The sequence below is a fragment of the Ovis canadensis genome, chromosome 1 (assembly GCF_042477335.2).
Source record: "Ovis canadensis isolate MfBH-ARS-UI-01 breed Bighorn chromosome 1, ARS-UI_OviCan_v2, whole genome shotgun sequence".
In the NCBI taxonomy this organism is placed as follows: domain Eukaryota; kingdom Metazoa; phylum Chordata; class Mammalia; order Artiodactyla; family Bovidae; genus Ovis; species Ovis canadensis.
The window spans coordinates 129117160-129134338 of NC_091245.1; the positions used below are offsets into that span (position 1 = coordinate 129117160).

The 17179-nt window shown below is 39.7% G+C and overlaps 1 protein-coding gene across 1 annotated transcript in view; it reads left to right on the top strand.

Moving 5' to 3' along the window:
• Positions 1-17179, top strand: part of GRIK1 (glutamate ionotropic receptor kainate type subunit 1) — a 450348-nt gene that overhangs the window by 319896 nt on the left and 113273 nt on the right. The gene's annotated exons all lie outside the window — the stretch shown is intronic.

Consider the following 17179-nt stretch of genomic DNA (forward strand, 5'->3'; position numbering starts at 1 on the left):
CATTCTCACTTCAGAGTTGACAACACTCAGATGGGTTAAGTGCTTCATACAAGGTCACTCTCTGAACTGCCGGACTAGGTCTGCAGACCACCTGATCTCAGAAACTGTGAGTCTACTTTACCATAAAGGGCCTGCATTTCAGAATGGAGAAGCCTTCCATTCTGAACTAGGCTTCCAGCAATGTCTGGGGAAAATACAACCACTTACTGCTCTTCTCCTTTAGATGAATTAGTATTATTAGCTTTTACTTCTTTGGTGACTACAATTACTGCTGAGAAAATTTTCTCTGCCAGGTCAACTTGGCTTTCTTCTCATGCACATTTCTCATTATTTTTCTATACTTCCCTACACCTTCATCATATTTTACCACTTTTTAATGATTCTTTAGAAAAGAGAAATCCAATGCACTTTAAGGAAGATATTTGACATTTATCTAAAAGTAAAAACTGGGAGAAAGTCTATAGTCATTCTTGGGCATGCTAATCACTTCAGCAAAGTAATTATTTCTATTCATATTGAACAAGTACTATATGATGAGAATCTGAAAAGTTATTTCCCAAAAATTTGTTAGAAATTCAAATGTCAAGACTTGATTAGGCTACGGAGGAGCAGAGCTCTCGTGTGAACAAACTGTCTTTGTGAATTTCTGCAGTCTGAGAGTGGCCCCAACAAGCGTCAACATACACATGGGACCGTCAGGTCACTAGGGGTCTTCTTCACCCCCTGTCCCCCCACCACCTCCCAGCAGGCATCCTGCTGCTTTCAGAGGATGCTGCACACCGCTTAGTCCACCGTTAATGTCGAAATCCCAGGTCACCAGCTCCTCCTGACTTCTACCTCCCCCAGGTCTCTTTCTCCTCCCCATGACTCCTCACTGTCCGCCACATTTTCACCTCCGCTCATTCCCATGGAATGTGATTCTACCAAGAGAGTAGCTGATGGCAGATGAATTTATAGATGAGGCACAGGGTAGGAGGACTCTGGGCAGGGAATTCCAAACATATGTCTGGTGCCATGCTGGGTGATAAGCAACATTCTCCTTTCATAAACATTAGAGCCTTTGATAAAATTGGTACTATCTTTTTTTTTTTTTTTTTGCAAATGAAAATTGAAGCTCAGGGACAGTATTAATTTTATCAACAGAACATGCTCTTAATGCAAACTCCTGTGACCTATGTAATATAACCCCCCCTCCCCCCTCTAGCCAGTCTCCAATACCCTATTTCAGGGACACTCTGCCTGGATATGTAACATGGCCTCTTTCTCTTCAGTATGATTTTTGCACTTGCAATTGCCAATACCTTTTTCCAAAGTCAGCCTCACCTAACCCATTGTGATTAATCACTGGGAGATAAAGAAGAAATAACTCATTTTTAAAAAAATATTCATTTATTTGGCTGCAACAGGTCTTAATTGTGACAGTCAGGATCTTTTGTTGCAGTGCATGGATTCTCTAGTGGCAGTATGTGGGCTCAGTAGTTGCAATGTGCAGGCTGAGTTGCTACACAGCTTATGGGATTTTAGTTCCCCCACCAGGGATTAAGGGGCTTTCCAGGTGGCTCAGTGGGTAAAGGATCTGCCTGCAATGCAGGAGACGTGGAAGACATGGGTTTGATCCCTGGGTCGGGAAGATCTCCTAGAGGAAGAAATGGCAATCCAGTCCAGTTTTCTTGTCTGGAGAATCTGATGAACAAAGGAACCTGGTGGGCTACAGTCCATGGAGTCTCAAAGACTCAGACACGACTGAAACAACTTAGCACACCAGTGATCGAACTCACATTCCCTGCCTTGCAAGGCAGATCACCAGGGAAGTCCCAAAGAAGGAAACCATTTCTCGTCCCTTGTGACCTTGCGCTCTACTTAGTTGCTTTGTAACGCTAATAAAAATTTATAATTAAAGACATTGATCCATTTGTTATCCGCATCCCCTCCTATACTCTTCTATAAAAGAGGATATACGCCTTCTTTGTCTCATTCTCCCAAATCCCCAATATCAATTACGTTAACACACAATAAGGGCTCAATACATTTCTACTGAATGAATAAACAAAACACATGTTCCAAGAACTGTGCTTGAGGCTGTTCATAAATAATCTTTCTTCTACCCCACTCAGTATGCTGAACTCTCAGCTCTGTCAGGCACAGTGGACAAGTCCTCTGTGCCTCAGTTTCCTCAAAAGAAAGGTTTCATTCAACCCCAAAGTCCTGTATTATTAACTGTGATACGTTTGAGCTAATAAAATGCATTTCACGACCTGAAAATAAACGTGCTTCTTTGGAGAAGAGCAGAGTTGTTTTCAAACCCTGTAATAGGATTGAGAAAGCAAGTCAGTATTTCAAGCATAAGTAGCGGAAACTTAATGGTCCTCTGATGGGGAGGGAGGGGACGCAATGGTGCTCCATCCAGCTGGGATACTGCTCTAGGGCTGGACCGATTTTCTGAGCTAGAGAGTGGCCACTGGGTGAGTGAGAACATACTGTTTCTGACTCAGGAAACCTGCTCTCTTGTTTACATGAGCAAGTACATCAGAGGGGAGATGTTTTCCTCCCTTACAACACTCGTGGCAATAAGCATTAAGCTATAATTGAACCATTAGTCTCCATAAAACATTTTAGTACCAAAATATTTTGTGGAATTATATTGCATTTTCTCCCATCAACATTTGTGTGCTTTTGTTGCTTTTTTTTCCTTTCCTTTTGTTTCAATTAACATAAAAATGAGGCCAGACAGAAAATGCATTTTTTTTTTTTAATGCCCAGCTTCCCTCTGCTAGGAAGTGCAGTGGCAATGCTGATTAATCAAATAATTTTGTGCATTGATTTTTTTTCCCTCATATAAGCTATGCCTAACAGCTGTGACTAAGGCAAGAGGAAGTAGTTCGATGGGTATAATTTCACGTTTTAGATGGGTTTCATTTCATGTTTTCACAGGACAGAAACACCATCAGTCTTTATGTCTTAGGACAGAAGACATCAAATTAAGCAGTATACACTGACATGATAAGAGGTTGCACACCTGTGTTTGGAACTTACATCACTAAGTCATCCCCAAGTCCATTATTTCTAGTCATAGAATGCATAGAATAAGTCAAAGATCATAGAAGCTACCTTTTACTCAACACTTACCATGTGCCAGGTACTGTGCAAAGCAGGTTAAATGAATCGTTCATTTAATTTGTATGAGAAAATTCTGCATACATGAAACTGACAGAGCTCAGAGAGGTTTCATAACTTACCCAAAGTCACAGAACTAGCTAGTGGCTAGGCTGTGATTTGATACTTGTCTCAGGATTTAAAAGGAAAAGAAAGTATCTTATTCTACTGCTATTGTGTACATCAAGATGTCAAATGATTCTTCAAGTAATGGCACCTGGAACACACTTAATTAAGCTTTCTACTTCTTGAATGCGGTTATTTCCCTTGATTCTCAGATATCCAATCATTTCTAGTTTACACAAGTCCGCAAGAAATGCTGTTTCTACTGAAGCCCAGTAGTGAACATTGTAGGGACTCGGTAGGGCAATTTATTCTTTCATCCAACACCTATTTGTCGAGCACTGATTGAAGGTGATAAAGACACAACAGCAAAGACAATAACAAAACCCCAAATGTTTGCCACTTTAAGGCAATAAGAGAACTTGAAACTGAATGTCACAAGAGTTTAGCTATCCAATGCCAATATACTGGTTGGAGATCATGAAGCTAATTTCTAACGTGGTAAGGGACTGTGACTAGAGTCTTGGACTGAAAGTCGTGAGTTGCAAATTCTTGTCTTCTCCTAATAGGAGAAAATAAACACCACTTATTGGGTATATAAATGTGTGTGTCAGAATAGGCTATGTATTGACTAAAATGACATCTTTTTACTGTCTCAAAATATCCCATGTGACAGATGAGAAAAATGAGGTTACAGGGCTAGGGCTAGAATTTCAAACCAGGGTCTAAAGTGCCATTGATCTGAATTTCTTAGACCCTCTTAATGTTCTACTTTGAACAAGTCTGTTTATGCCTGTCAACCCAGTCAGCTCATCTGTAAAAAAGGATTGTTGGATTCTATTCTAATTGTTGCTAATCTTCCCTTTAGCTCTGAGCTTCCATGCATATAAGTAAGCAAGAATCCTCTTACTAGTGTCTAGACATAAAGAACTTGCACATGGCCTTGTACTTAGTTGACTTTCAAAGAAATGGGGAAATAATTAAGCAGTTCATTCTTTTTTAAGGTTTTTGAGAGTCCTTTAGTAGTCTTTGAGACACTTAATTGATGATAAGTTCATTACTTGGATAAATTCTGACAATGTAATAGTGATGAATCTCAATTTATACTAACTAGATGATAATTTGTAGTATGTTATATAATTATTTGGCAGCACATTCCTATCCTAATTATGTTTCTCTCGGGCTGATATTAAAATCTATTTACAATTCCTGAGCACATAGTTAGTTTGGGTTGTAAGGAATAGTCATAGATATGAGTGTGTTATTAAATATACACAAGAATTAATTGAGCTTTATGAATAATCAATGATTTCCTGAAGGGGGTTGCAATTTGTTTATATTCTTAGTGTACAAGATGCCCTTTTGAGAATTCTCTAAAATCTTCAATGAGTAGATTTGGAAAAGGACTTAGATTTGTTTCAATCTGAATTGAGAGGTAATAAAAATCACATATATGCCTCAGAAAATGCTCTAATGCTTAATTCCAGCTACATCAAAATTTGGCTGTAATAGGCTATAAGAGAAATTATCTTTGCGATTGAATTGGGGGCAATTTAAAAGGAATCATATAAAGAGTTTGAAGACTGTATCAAAGCGTGTCTTAAGCCCAAGTAGAATCAATGAACCTCAGCTCTATTTAAAATTTTAAGGGGGTCTGTGTCCCTCAGCATGCCTTTCTCAGGGGAAAGGATCCATAGCTTCTATCAGATTCCATAAAGAGGCCTGAAGACTGAAGTAGGTTAGAAATCACTTTGTTATGTTAATTATACCTGTTTCTTCAACCGTTCATAAATGCAAAGTGAAAGTGAAGTCACTCAGTCATGTCTGACTCTTTGCAACCCCATGGACTGTAGCCTACCAGGCTCCTCCATCCATGGAATTTTCCAAGCAAGAGTACTGGAGTGGGTTGCCATTTTCTTCTCCAGAGGATCTTCCTGACCCAGGGATCAAACCCAGGTCTCCCGTGTAGCAGGCAGACAGTTTACCATCTGAGCCACCAAGGAAGTGGCAAGAATCATAAATGCAAGATGCAAAATCATAAATGCAAGATTCCACCAAAAAGATCGCTTCACCCTACTTTCCCCATGACTGTTAGTCACGTTTTTTTGTCTTAAGAGTGATCCTGTAACATGTAAATGTCACCATTTATTCAGCTAACACATATTGGATGTTTTCAATGTGCTAAAGACTGTGCTGAGGTAAAGGGGGAGAATAAAATACTTGAGACTGATATATATACACTACTGATACTATGTATAAAATAGATAACTAATGAGAACATACTGTATAGCTCACTCTACAGTGACTTGAATGTGAAAGAAATCCAAAAAAGAGGGGATGCATGTATACGTATGGCTGATTCACTTTGCTGTATAATACAGACTCACAGGCAAAAGAAGAGGGTGGCAGAGGATGAGATGGTTGGATAGCATCACTGACTCTATGGACATGAACCTGAGCAAACTCTGGGGGATGGACAGTGGGAAGCCTGGCTTGCTGCAGCCCATGGGGTTGCAAAGAGTCAGACACGACTTAGTGACTGAACAACAGAAACTAATACAACATTGTAAAGTAACTATACTCCAATAAAAATTAATTTAGAAAAGGAGAGGATTATATCTCTGAAAAATAATATATATTATATATATATATATATATATATATATATATCTATCTCAGGTGTACACCTGAAATCAACACAACTTTGTGAATCAACTATACTTCACTTAATATGGGGAGGAAGGTGGAAGGGGGGTTCAGGGGTGAGAACTTATGTACACCTGTGACGGATTCATGTTGATGTATGGCAAAACAAATACAGTATTGTAAAGTTAAAAAAAATTTTTTTAATTAAAAATAAATGAATTATAAAAAAAAAAACTATGGAAAATTCCAGTATACTGGATGAGGTTGTTTAGTGGAAGACTTAGTAACTTGCTGTTTGCTGTATCTGTAAAATGGGAATGTCACAGCACATAACTCATGTTGTTTTGAGAATAGTTAAATGCAACAATGCCTTAAAGGCATTAAGCAGCTCACCACCGACACATGAAATATTCCCCATGTTACAGATAATCGTCATCAGTATTATTAGAGGTAGGGTATCTAGACAAAACTACTAGAGTATACAGTGCTTCCCAATCCTAATTCTAGCCCTGTCACCTCCCCCACCACATCACAGTGGTGGTTCCCAAACCTTCCTTCAGCCTGAATCACTGTTTCGTGATCTCATGAAGATCCCATCTGATGTCATTCAATCTCCATGCCAAACTTAACACACTACATCTTCCTCCTCACCCTTCCTCCAACCAACCTGTTTCTCCTCTGGTCCCTGTCTTGGTAATTAGAAATACCATTCAATTACTCAAGCCAGAAACCTAGGAATCTCCTTGACTCTCCCTCACCTTTCCAATTTATTAGTTACTGAATGCTGAAGATTCTGCCTTCTAAATATGTTCCATATTCTACCTCCTTCTCCCCATCACCTTCATCATCTTCCTCCTGTACTAGAACAATTGATCCCTTGGTCACGAGTCCCCTCCCTCTCTTTTACTCCATCCAGCCTCCTTGTAGCCTCAGAAAATGTTCATTTTAGATAAAATATCTGATCTTATCCCTCTCATGTTTGAAATTCCAGAGTACTATCTCCCACCCCTTTATTGACTTAAGCATAAAGGCCGCATTGTTTAGAGTGTCATGCAAGTCCCCCATACCTTGCGTACATTACCATTATAACAATTACACAAAAGATCAAACCAGTCAATACTAAAAGAGATCAACCCTGATTATCCATTGGAAGGACTGATGCTGAAGCTGAAGCTCCTATACTTTGGCCACCTGCTGAGAGGAGCTGACTCTTTGGAAAAGACCCTGATGCTGGGAAAGATTGAAGGCAGGAGGAGAAGGGGGTGCAGAGGATGAGGTGTTTGGATGGCATCACTGACTCCATGGACATGAGTTTGAGCAAACTCCTGGAGATGGTGAAGGATAGGGGAGGCTGGTGTGCTGTGGTTCATGGGTCACAAAGAGTCAGACATGACTTAGCAACCGAACAACAACAACACCACCAAAAGAACTATTATTGTATGTATTACACGATTTTAACAATTTCACTGCTATTCTTTTTAGTAACTAATAAATTCCCCTTTCCTGATGAAGGCTGATTACATTAAAGAGATTAAAGTTCCTGAAAGATCACTAAAGGGATTTAAAATTAGGATCAAATTAATTCTAAAATGTAAAGATGTTGTAGTAGAAGAGCCATGTAGGTCTGAATTCCTGACAGTAGGAGGAAAAGTTAGTATGACTCCTCATAGTACCTGCGACATCACCTAGAGTACTACCTTTTAGAGTGGAGTGCAGCTCTTTGAACAAAGATCAATGGGCAGCTTATCGAGCTTCCTTGGCTTGATGGATTCATTCCTTAAGATAAAGATCCTATCCTGTCCTTCTACCTTTGCTCTCACCAAGGACCATATGCTTTTATTTGGGTTCTAGAAGTCCAGAAAGACTTTGTACAAATCACTGACTTTCTTCCCACATTGACCTCCTGTTATAAATAAAGCATAAAGAGTTCAGGATTGAAATCACACTTGGGTTCAAATACTATAACCATGCTCTATCCTTCAAATCTGTAAACTGATGAAAACACTTCCTTCCCAGTAGCAGATAAAGAATGTGTTATGGCAGTGGACATGTTGTGAAGTGAAATAGTGTGAAAATATTGGTTGTTCAGTCATGTCCGACTCTTTGCAACCCCTTGGACTGTAGCCCTCCAGGCTCCTCTATCTGTGGAATCCTCCAGGCAAGAATACTGAAGTGGGTCAGCCATTCCCATCTCCAGGAAATCTTCCTGATCCAGGGATCAAACCTAGGTCTCCTGCACTGCAGATTGTTTACAGTCTGAATCACCAGGGAAGCCCTATCAAATAGTAGGTTTGATCATTATTGTTACAGCTTTAAGATATGCTTGGTTGATATAAATGAGTGATTCTCAGCTCTGGCTATATGTAAGCATCACCTGGAGAGTATCAATATCACAGATATCAATGCCTAGAATATACCTTAGACCAAATAAATCAAAATATTTAGTGATGGGGTACAGGCATTGGTGTTTTCTACAAAGTTCTTTGGAGAGGCTAGTGCACTGAAAAACACTGATAGAAAGAATTATTTTCTAAGTTTGATAGCTGCTCGATAAATTTACAAAATAAAGTCATCCAAAAAGGCAGAGAAACAGGACCCAGATCGTAACTTTTGTTATGCTACAAAGATATTACGAGACCAGGAAGATCATCATTTAATGATTTCATGACTATTTCTCCCTCAAAATGTGACCCTCCGGCAAATTTGAGGTATAATTTTTATTACCACCAGTAAGAAAAAAACTTATTGTGAAAAGATTGCAGTGTCTGCAGCATATTCTCTGTTAACTTTCCAGCTTCTAGATTCATTCAGCTCTTTTAAAAAAAAAAATGGAATATAATTGCTTTACAGTGTTGTTAATTTCTGCTACACAATGAAGTGAATCAGCTACATGTTCTTTGCTATTAAAACTTTTCTTCCACTCTGGTCCTCTTACGCATGAGATTTCCACCAACTTCCCCTGAATGTTGCAAAGAGTTTATCCTTTGTGTTCATGTAATCCTCTAAAAGCTTTGCTCTCTCCTGTTTGCCCGGTTGCCTGTTTCATTTTGGCAAGGGGAATCTTTTTTTTTTTCCCTGCTCCTGTTGTAAGCAGCACATACCCCTTAAAGTGCATAATCTTTTCTTTCTGCACATGGATGATGCCATGTGGCTCTTCTAGTAGGATTGCCTTCTGAAGCTAAACTAAACCCCATGGTCTCCAATTCACTTGTTAATATCTATTAGTATCAGCTTCCTTTCTTCTTCTGATCATACCTGTGGAAAGAGAAGCTTATATAGTACTTAAGACTGAAAGACACTCCCGAATAGTACAGGTATTCCATTCACCAACACTTGGTGGAACAGCTTTGACTTTTTTGGTTTTCACTTGGAGGCAGGGGGAAAGTGGCCTGGATTTATAGATTGCACGGCATGATTTCCCAATGGAAGGGAATCCTAGAGTCTCTCTGTGGGTACCTTGTATCTGTGTACGTGTGTGGTTAGTATATGAATGTGAGCAGAGACGCACAGAGAAATTTAGAAAGTTTTCAACTTCAAACAAGTCATTTTTTTCCTTTTAATACATGCTCTTGATATCAATACACCAAAATTGTGCAATCTCATAGGCCATAAAGATGAAGAAATGAGGTGTGTTGGCTTCCTGTTGCTGTCCTAACAACCAATGATCACAAATGGAGTGGCTTAAAACAATGTAAATTTATTCTCCGACAGTTCTGGATGTCAGATGTCTAAAATCTAGGTGTTGACAGGGCTATATCCCTTCTGAAGGATTTGGAAAAAATCATTCCTTGCCTTTTCCAGTTCTGCTGCTGCTGCTGCTGCTAAGTCACTTCAGTCGCGTCCGACTCTGTATGACCCCAGTAGACGTTGTCTTCATTCCTTGGCTTGTGGTCCCACATCACATTGTCTTGTGTTCCCTCTGTTTCCATCTTCCTGTCACTTCTCTGCCTTCTGAACATCAGCGTCCATCTTATAAGAATCCCTGTGACTACCCTGGGCCCATCTGAATAAACCAGAGTTGTCATTGTTGTTTAGTTGCCAAGTGTTGTCCTTCTCTTTGCAACCCCATGGACTGCAAAGTGCCAGGCTTTCCTGTCCTTCTGTATCTCCCAGTGTTTGCTCAAACTCATGTCCAGTCAGTGATGCCATCCAGCCATCTTATCCTCTGTCATCCCCTTCTCCTCCTGCCTTCAATCTTTCCCAGCATCAGGGTCTTTTCCAATGAGTTAGCTCTTCGCATCAAGTGGCCAAAGTATTGGAGCTTCAGATGACGGAATTGAACCCTGATCTCCCGCATTTCAGGCAGATTCTTTCCATCAGAGCCACAAGGGAAGCCCTAACCAGGAGTATCTCCCATAAATTAAGATCTTTAATCACATCGTCACGTAAAGTAACATATTGACCGATTCTGGAAATTAGGATGTGGTCATGTTTAAAGGGCCGTTATCCAGCCTACTCTTTAAGGAGATGGGTGGTTTTCTGTATATCAGGGTTTTCAGGGATCCAGTACTATTTTTCTTACATTCCGCTGTTCCCTTTGTGGATGTGTCATAGTGACTTAGTGTTGTATGAATGTTAGTCTCTCAGTCATGTCTGACTCTTTGCAACCCCATGGACCACCAGGTTCCTCTGTCCATGGGATTTACCAGGCAAGAATACTAGAGTGGGTTGCCATTTCCTTATCCAGGCAATATTCCCAATTCAGGGATCAAACTTGGGCCTCTTGCACTGCAGGCAGATTCTTTACCATCTGAGCCACCAGGGAAGCATTAATATGAGTGTCTTTTCCTTTTTGTATCAATAAAAACTGATCTAAAGCCCTACTTATACCTAGCTTGTTCTACTGATGACCAGTGTTAAAAATTGTGTTGTCCAAGATGCATTCTGCTCAGAGGATAGTGTAATTACAGCCAGAAGTACTACTGTTGGCAGGTGAGAAAGAGTTACACCCTAGAGATCAAGTCTTCTCAAAATTGCTTCTCTGAGGCTTGATATTATTCAACTGTTTCCTGAAGATTATTCCTATGCTGAAATAACTTATTTCTATCTTGGTAAAACAATTATTTTAGCCACATCACATGTCACATATTTGGAAGCTGTTCATTTGAAATTATTGACTAGAACCATGTCTGATGGTTTAGAATGTATCCTGATATTGAGAAGGTTATAAAAGGAGCAATACAGTTCAGATTAGTCAATATAAACTTCAAAGACATATATTTTTCAGCGAAAAGGTACAGTAATAAAAACCCTTATAAATATTACAAGAATCCCTCAAAATTGCTTAGGAATACTTCAGGTTCCATTTTAAGGTTCTGCTAGTATGGTAGCAGCATTATGCCAATTATTTGTGACATATGAATTGCTTTTAGCAATGGATGCTGAGAGTTTGTGAGTTTCTGTCTTCATATTTCTGCATTGCCTCCTGGAAAATAATTCAATTTAAATATAACGTAGGCATCTTAAGATAACAGAACACATTATGAAAAGACTTTTACCCAGAGACTTTCTAAGTGTCTTATAGACCAACTCTCTCACCAATCACAGGAATTAGACCCCCAAACTATCTTCACCTAGACTTGAATGAGGGCTGTCAAGACAAACTAAAATATGGCCTTTGTGATGCTCAGGCTGTATGTGATAACATTTACTGATCTAAATCCAAGAGGTAGTCTTTTCTAAGAACAATAGAGCTAGATCAAGAAGAGTCAGTGTTATTGTGAACAAAACCATGAGGTTCTATTGTAAAAACTCTAGAGAGCAGCTGGGCCAAGGTGGTGCCATCAGTTATTGGACAAGAACTATTAAGAAAAGTTATGACCAACCTAGATAGCATATTCAAAAGCAGACACATTACTTTGCCAATAAAGGTCCATCTAGTCAAAGCTATGCTTTTTCCAGTAGTCATGTATGGATGTGAGAGTTGGACTATAAAGAAAGCTGAATGCCAAAGAATTGACGCTTTTGAACTGTGGTGTTGGAGAAGACTCTTGAGAATCCCTTGGACTGCAAGGAGATCCAACCAGTCCAGCCTAAAGGAGATCAGTCCTGAATATTCATTGGAAGGACTGATGTTAAAGCTGAAACTCCTTTGGTTTCAATCCTTTGGCCACCTGATATAAAGAACTGACTCATTGGAAAAGACCCTGATGCTGGGAAAGATTGAAGGCAGGAGGAGAAGGGGATGACAGAGGATGAGATGGTTGGATGGCATCACCGACTCAATGGACATGAGTTTGGGTGGACTCCGGGAGTCGGTGATGGACAGGGAGGCCTGGCGTGTTGCAGTCCATGGGGTTGCAAAGAGTCAGACACGAGTGAACAACTGAACTGAACTGAACTGATATTTCAAAGTATCTTAATAACAGAGGGGTCATTAGACTGTTCTTTCAAGAGTCAACTGGCAATGAGTTTTGTTCTGCCTCTTAATAATTCATTTTAACTACAAAAAAAAAAGGAAACTATAATTATTTTCTAACCACTGAAGCAATAGAATAGTCTTGTGGCATATCTATAGTAGCCTGATAGAGAGAAAGCCTTCATTTAGGTGTCAGTCACCCTTCGCCTCACTGGTATATGGACTGTTATCTAGATAGAATGGAACGTCATAAGTATGCAGACTATGTAGGATTTTTAGTAGTTTTCTATTGTTCTCTGTATTAGCCAGGGTTCTCCAGGGAAACAGAACCAATAGGAAATGTACATGAAGAGATTAATTATGAGGAATTGGTTCATGTAACTATGGAGACGGAAGTGAAATGAAATGAAAGTCACTCAGTCCTGTCTGACTCTTGTGACCCTGTTGCAGGAAAGGGGACCCATTCCGGAACCCAAAACTGGGCTCTTGTCTAACACTCAGAAATGAACTGTCTGAGGAGACACGTGCTGACAAAGCAAGAGATTTTACTGGGAGAGGGCACCCTGGTGGAGAGCAGTAGGGTAAGGGAGCCCAGGAGAACAGCTCTGCCACATGGCTCGCAGTCTCCGGTTTTATGGTGATGGAATTAGTTTCCAGGTTGTCTTTAGTCAATTATTCTGACTCAGAGCCCTTCCTGGTGGTGCACGCCTTGCTCAGCCAAGATGGATGCCAGAGAGAAGGATTCTGGGAGGTGGTCGGACATGTGCTGTCTCCTTTTGACCTTTCCTGAACTCTTCTGGTTGGTGGTGGCTTATTAGTTCTGTGTTCCTTACAGGGACCTCCTGTCGTAAAACAACTCATGAAATGGCCACTATGGTGTCTGGCCAGGGTGGGCGGTTTCAGTCAGTGTGCCTTCCCTAAACAACCCCACAGTTTATAGAGTCCAGGCCAGGATACTGGAGTGGGCAGCCTTTCCTTTCTCTGGGGGATCTTCCCAACCCAGAGATCGAACCTAGGTCTCCTTGATTGGGCCTAGGTCTCCTGCATTGCAGGTGGATTCTTTACCAGGTGAGCCATAGAGACAGAGAAGGCTCACAATCTACCGTCTACAAGCTAGAGACCCAGGAAAGCTGTGGGGTAATTACAGTCTGAAACTGTAGGCCTGAAAACCAGGAGAGTTCAGTGGTGAAAATCTCAGCCCTAGGCCTGGAGAAAGCCAGTGTCCCAGCTCAAGCAGTCAGGCAGGAAGGAAAAGAGGTAAATTCCTTCTTCCTCTGCCTTTTTGTTCTAATCAAGCTCTCAGGGGATTCGATGATGCCTGCCATACTGGGGAGGATCATCTGCTTTCTCAAAAGCTTATTTATCTGGAAACACCCTCAAAGATACATCAGAAATAATGTTTAATCTGGGCACCCCTTGGCCCAATCAAGTTGACACATAGCATGAACTGTCACCACCTATGAGAACCTTTGAGTTCTTATAATTGATTCTGTATGGACATAGAGTATGATTAATGATGAATGGTATTTTGTTGGAAGCCTTTTTTGTTATTCAGCCCAGTTACATCAGATTGAAATAGTTCATCTTTCTTTACGGAAAAAGAAAATTATTAACCTTCTCTCAACCATGATTATTTATGTTATATCTTTATTATACAAAGAATCAAAGCAAGCCTAGAAAAATAATTTGAAACAAAGTCATAAATATTTTTTAAGAAAGGAGAGGAGTTGGCATCAAGGGGAAAATTAGATAAGAAAACCATAAATCTGAATGACATTAGCACATAGAATATATATCCATTTTCCTGATGAGTTGCTAATGGAGGACCCACAATTTTGACCCTGAAGTCCCTAATAATCGAAACACACTCATGACATATTCTGCAGTATTCGTGAAACAGAAAATTGTATTTATTCAGGAAAAAATAAAATAAAACCTTAGTTTGCCTGGCACAATAATCATGTTAGTCACCTAACATGTTAGTCAGGGTGAATGAGATCTCTGTAAGGATGAGGAGGGTGACATATATCAGTTGCTTTCTCTCTTCCTTGACCAAACCCAGCACATGACCACACCCAAGCTCAAGGACCCCCAAAATATAATCCTATCATGTGCCTTTCAATTTGGAAAATTGGCAGTGGCTCTAATGAAGTCTACACTATGGGTCTTGCAAAATAGATAAGGTACTCGATAAAAAAAAATAGGTACTCGATAAATCCCTACTATAGATATACAATGGTATTGAAAGAGCTAGATTTTTACCATCTACAAATCTACATCAATAATATGATCTCAGGGAGTTATTTAGTAAAAATAATTCTGTTAGGAAACAACCATTATTAAAATATTGGTGGAAGTAATTAAGGGGAATGTGGCATCAATATAAATAGTATTGACAGCCATGTTTATCACTTATTAGTGTGTGTGATGCAATGTACTTTGCACCATTAAAAATAATTTCAGTAGAGCCAAAAACAGTCCCTGGCAATACTGTCTTGATAAAGTATACACTGCCTAGGTCAGCACCTCCTGGTCAATTCAGCAAAGCACAGTAGCAAAATTTAAAGTATTGTTTGTTAGGAAAAAGTCAGTTTTGCAAAGAGCCATTTAAAAAATGCCGTATTATGATTACACTCTTTATTTAAAAAACTGGCATTTATCTTGATGTGACATTTTCATAATCCCTTAATGACTTTTAGTTGAAATACCAATGTTGACACAGAAAGAAAATCGTTATATGAATGCTATAAAATGCAATGTATACAACTATTAGACAACAGACCAGCCAGTCCTAATCAGTCTACAAATCATTATAAGCACAATTGTTTAAAAAAACATCACCTTTGGTGAAACTGACTTTTTGTTGTTGTTGTTAAGTCACTAAGTCATGTCTAACTCTGCAGCCTCATGGACTACAGCACACCAGGTTTCCCTATCCTTCTCTATCTCCTGGAGTTTACCTAAATGTGTATCTACTGAGTCAGTGATGCTATATAACCATCTAATCCTCTGCCACCCTCTTCTACTTTTGCTTTCAATCATTCCCAGCATCAGGGTCTTTTCCAATGAGTTGATATTAGTTTTATTTCAATCTAAAAGTTTCTTGTTCACCCGTGTCTTGGAGAGTCCACGAAGTTGACAGCTCAGTGATCCATGACTAACTATACTTGCTTCTTAATTGTCATTCTAAGAAGCACTGACCTAGGCTCTAGGTAGGAAGGTCAAGAATGGGGATTTTTGTGGAATATAAAATAAAAAGTGTATGTGGAAGACCCAAGGTCAGGACCAACAAAAGCAGGTTCATTAGCTGTTTATTCATTGCATCTGCATAAGTCTTTTCTAACATTAAATAAGAGACATTTTAGATAAGTATTTGCCTCCAGGAATTATATTTGCTTTAAGAAAAAAAATCTGCACTCTCAACTGGTGATCAAATGCCTCCATAATAAAGTTTAAAAAGAAAAATCCACCCATATAAAAGACTGAAAATTCAGGTACCTTGGTGTTTTTTTCAGTTCCAGAAATAATATTTTAAACCTCAGTGTCCAGGTCTGTATCTTGACATAAAACTTGCCAGTTCCCTTTCAAGAGATAATCTCAGCTGCAATTACACTAACGACCAAAATGAAAAATTGAATTCTGAGTGACCCCAGCAGGTTAGCTCTTTATTCTCCAATGATATAAGAGGTCAGCTAACAAGACCTCTCCATGCATGCTTTTAAATGTTATTGATGGCCCTAAAGCAATTCTACCCTTTTAAAAATCCTTTTGTGCACCTGGTCTTGTTATCACCATAGGAGTGACTTGCATACTGTGGGCTTATGATTCATAGGGAGAGTTTCCTGTCATTTGTCTTACCTTCATGACATTACAATTTCACTAAATATTCCTCTTGTTTCTGTGTTAGCAGTGAAAGCACAGGAAGTGTCAGATCTGTGCTCCTGTATGTTATGTATGCGCCGTCTCCAAATGCTCCCTCCCCTTTGGTGTAAAATCATTCTAGGCTGCATATGTTAGACACCTTCCAAAACCTCTGATAACTTGTATTGCTTTTCTGAAGATCTTTTCAATCCACCTCTTCATAAACTGAAGTTATAAAAGCCATTGTTCCATAATGCAAATGGACAAGTTTTCCACAGAGCAGTGATTCCCAAACATTGCTGTGAAATACAGAAACTCTACTCTCAGAAATTCTAATTCAAGAGGTCTCCGGGATGGAGTCTAAGAATATCTGATTTTAAAACTTCCAGAGCGGATCCTCATTTGAATCCAGCATTTATGAGTTATGGGGATAACTGTCTTGAAAGTTTGATTTCTGAGTCTTCTCCATTCATTTCTACGCAGATACCAAAAAGACAGCACCCAGTCCTGCAGTGACCGGCCCCCAGGAAGATGATGCTATGGTCATTTAGTCTCTAAGTCCTATTGGACTCTCTTGTGATCCCATGGATGGTAGCCTGCCCGGCTCCTCTGTCCATATGATTTCCCAGGCGAGAATACTGAAGTAGGTTGCCATTTCCTTCTCCAGGGGATCTTCCCAACTCAGGGATCAAACCTTCATCTCCTGGGTTGGCAGGCAGATTCTCTACCACTGAGCCACCAGGGAAACTTAAGAAAGTGATCCTCTTGATTTAAAAGATTAATGACAATCTTACCTCCAAAGCACGTGGAATTGTTTCTTCTCAATGGACACCATTTCCAGGAATCCAAGCGAAAGACCACAGTCTAAAAAATTACCTCTATTTAGAACCTTGGTCCTTTCTGTTTACCTCTTTTTTGCTCCTCCCCACCAAATAAAAACCATACACACAGAATGCTGGAACTGCCAGGATCCCAGTTAGGTAACAGAATCAGACTTAAGAGGCAGTGAAAAGAAGTACAAAAATAGTTCCATCTTTCTGTTTATAAACAACTCTCTTTTGCCCTACTCGTTCTGTGGGATAAGATGGGAAAGAGTAG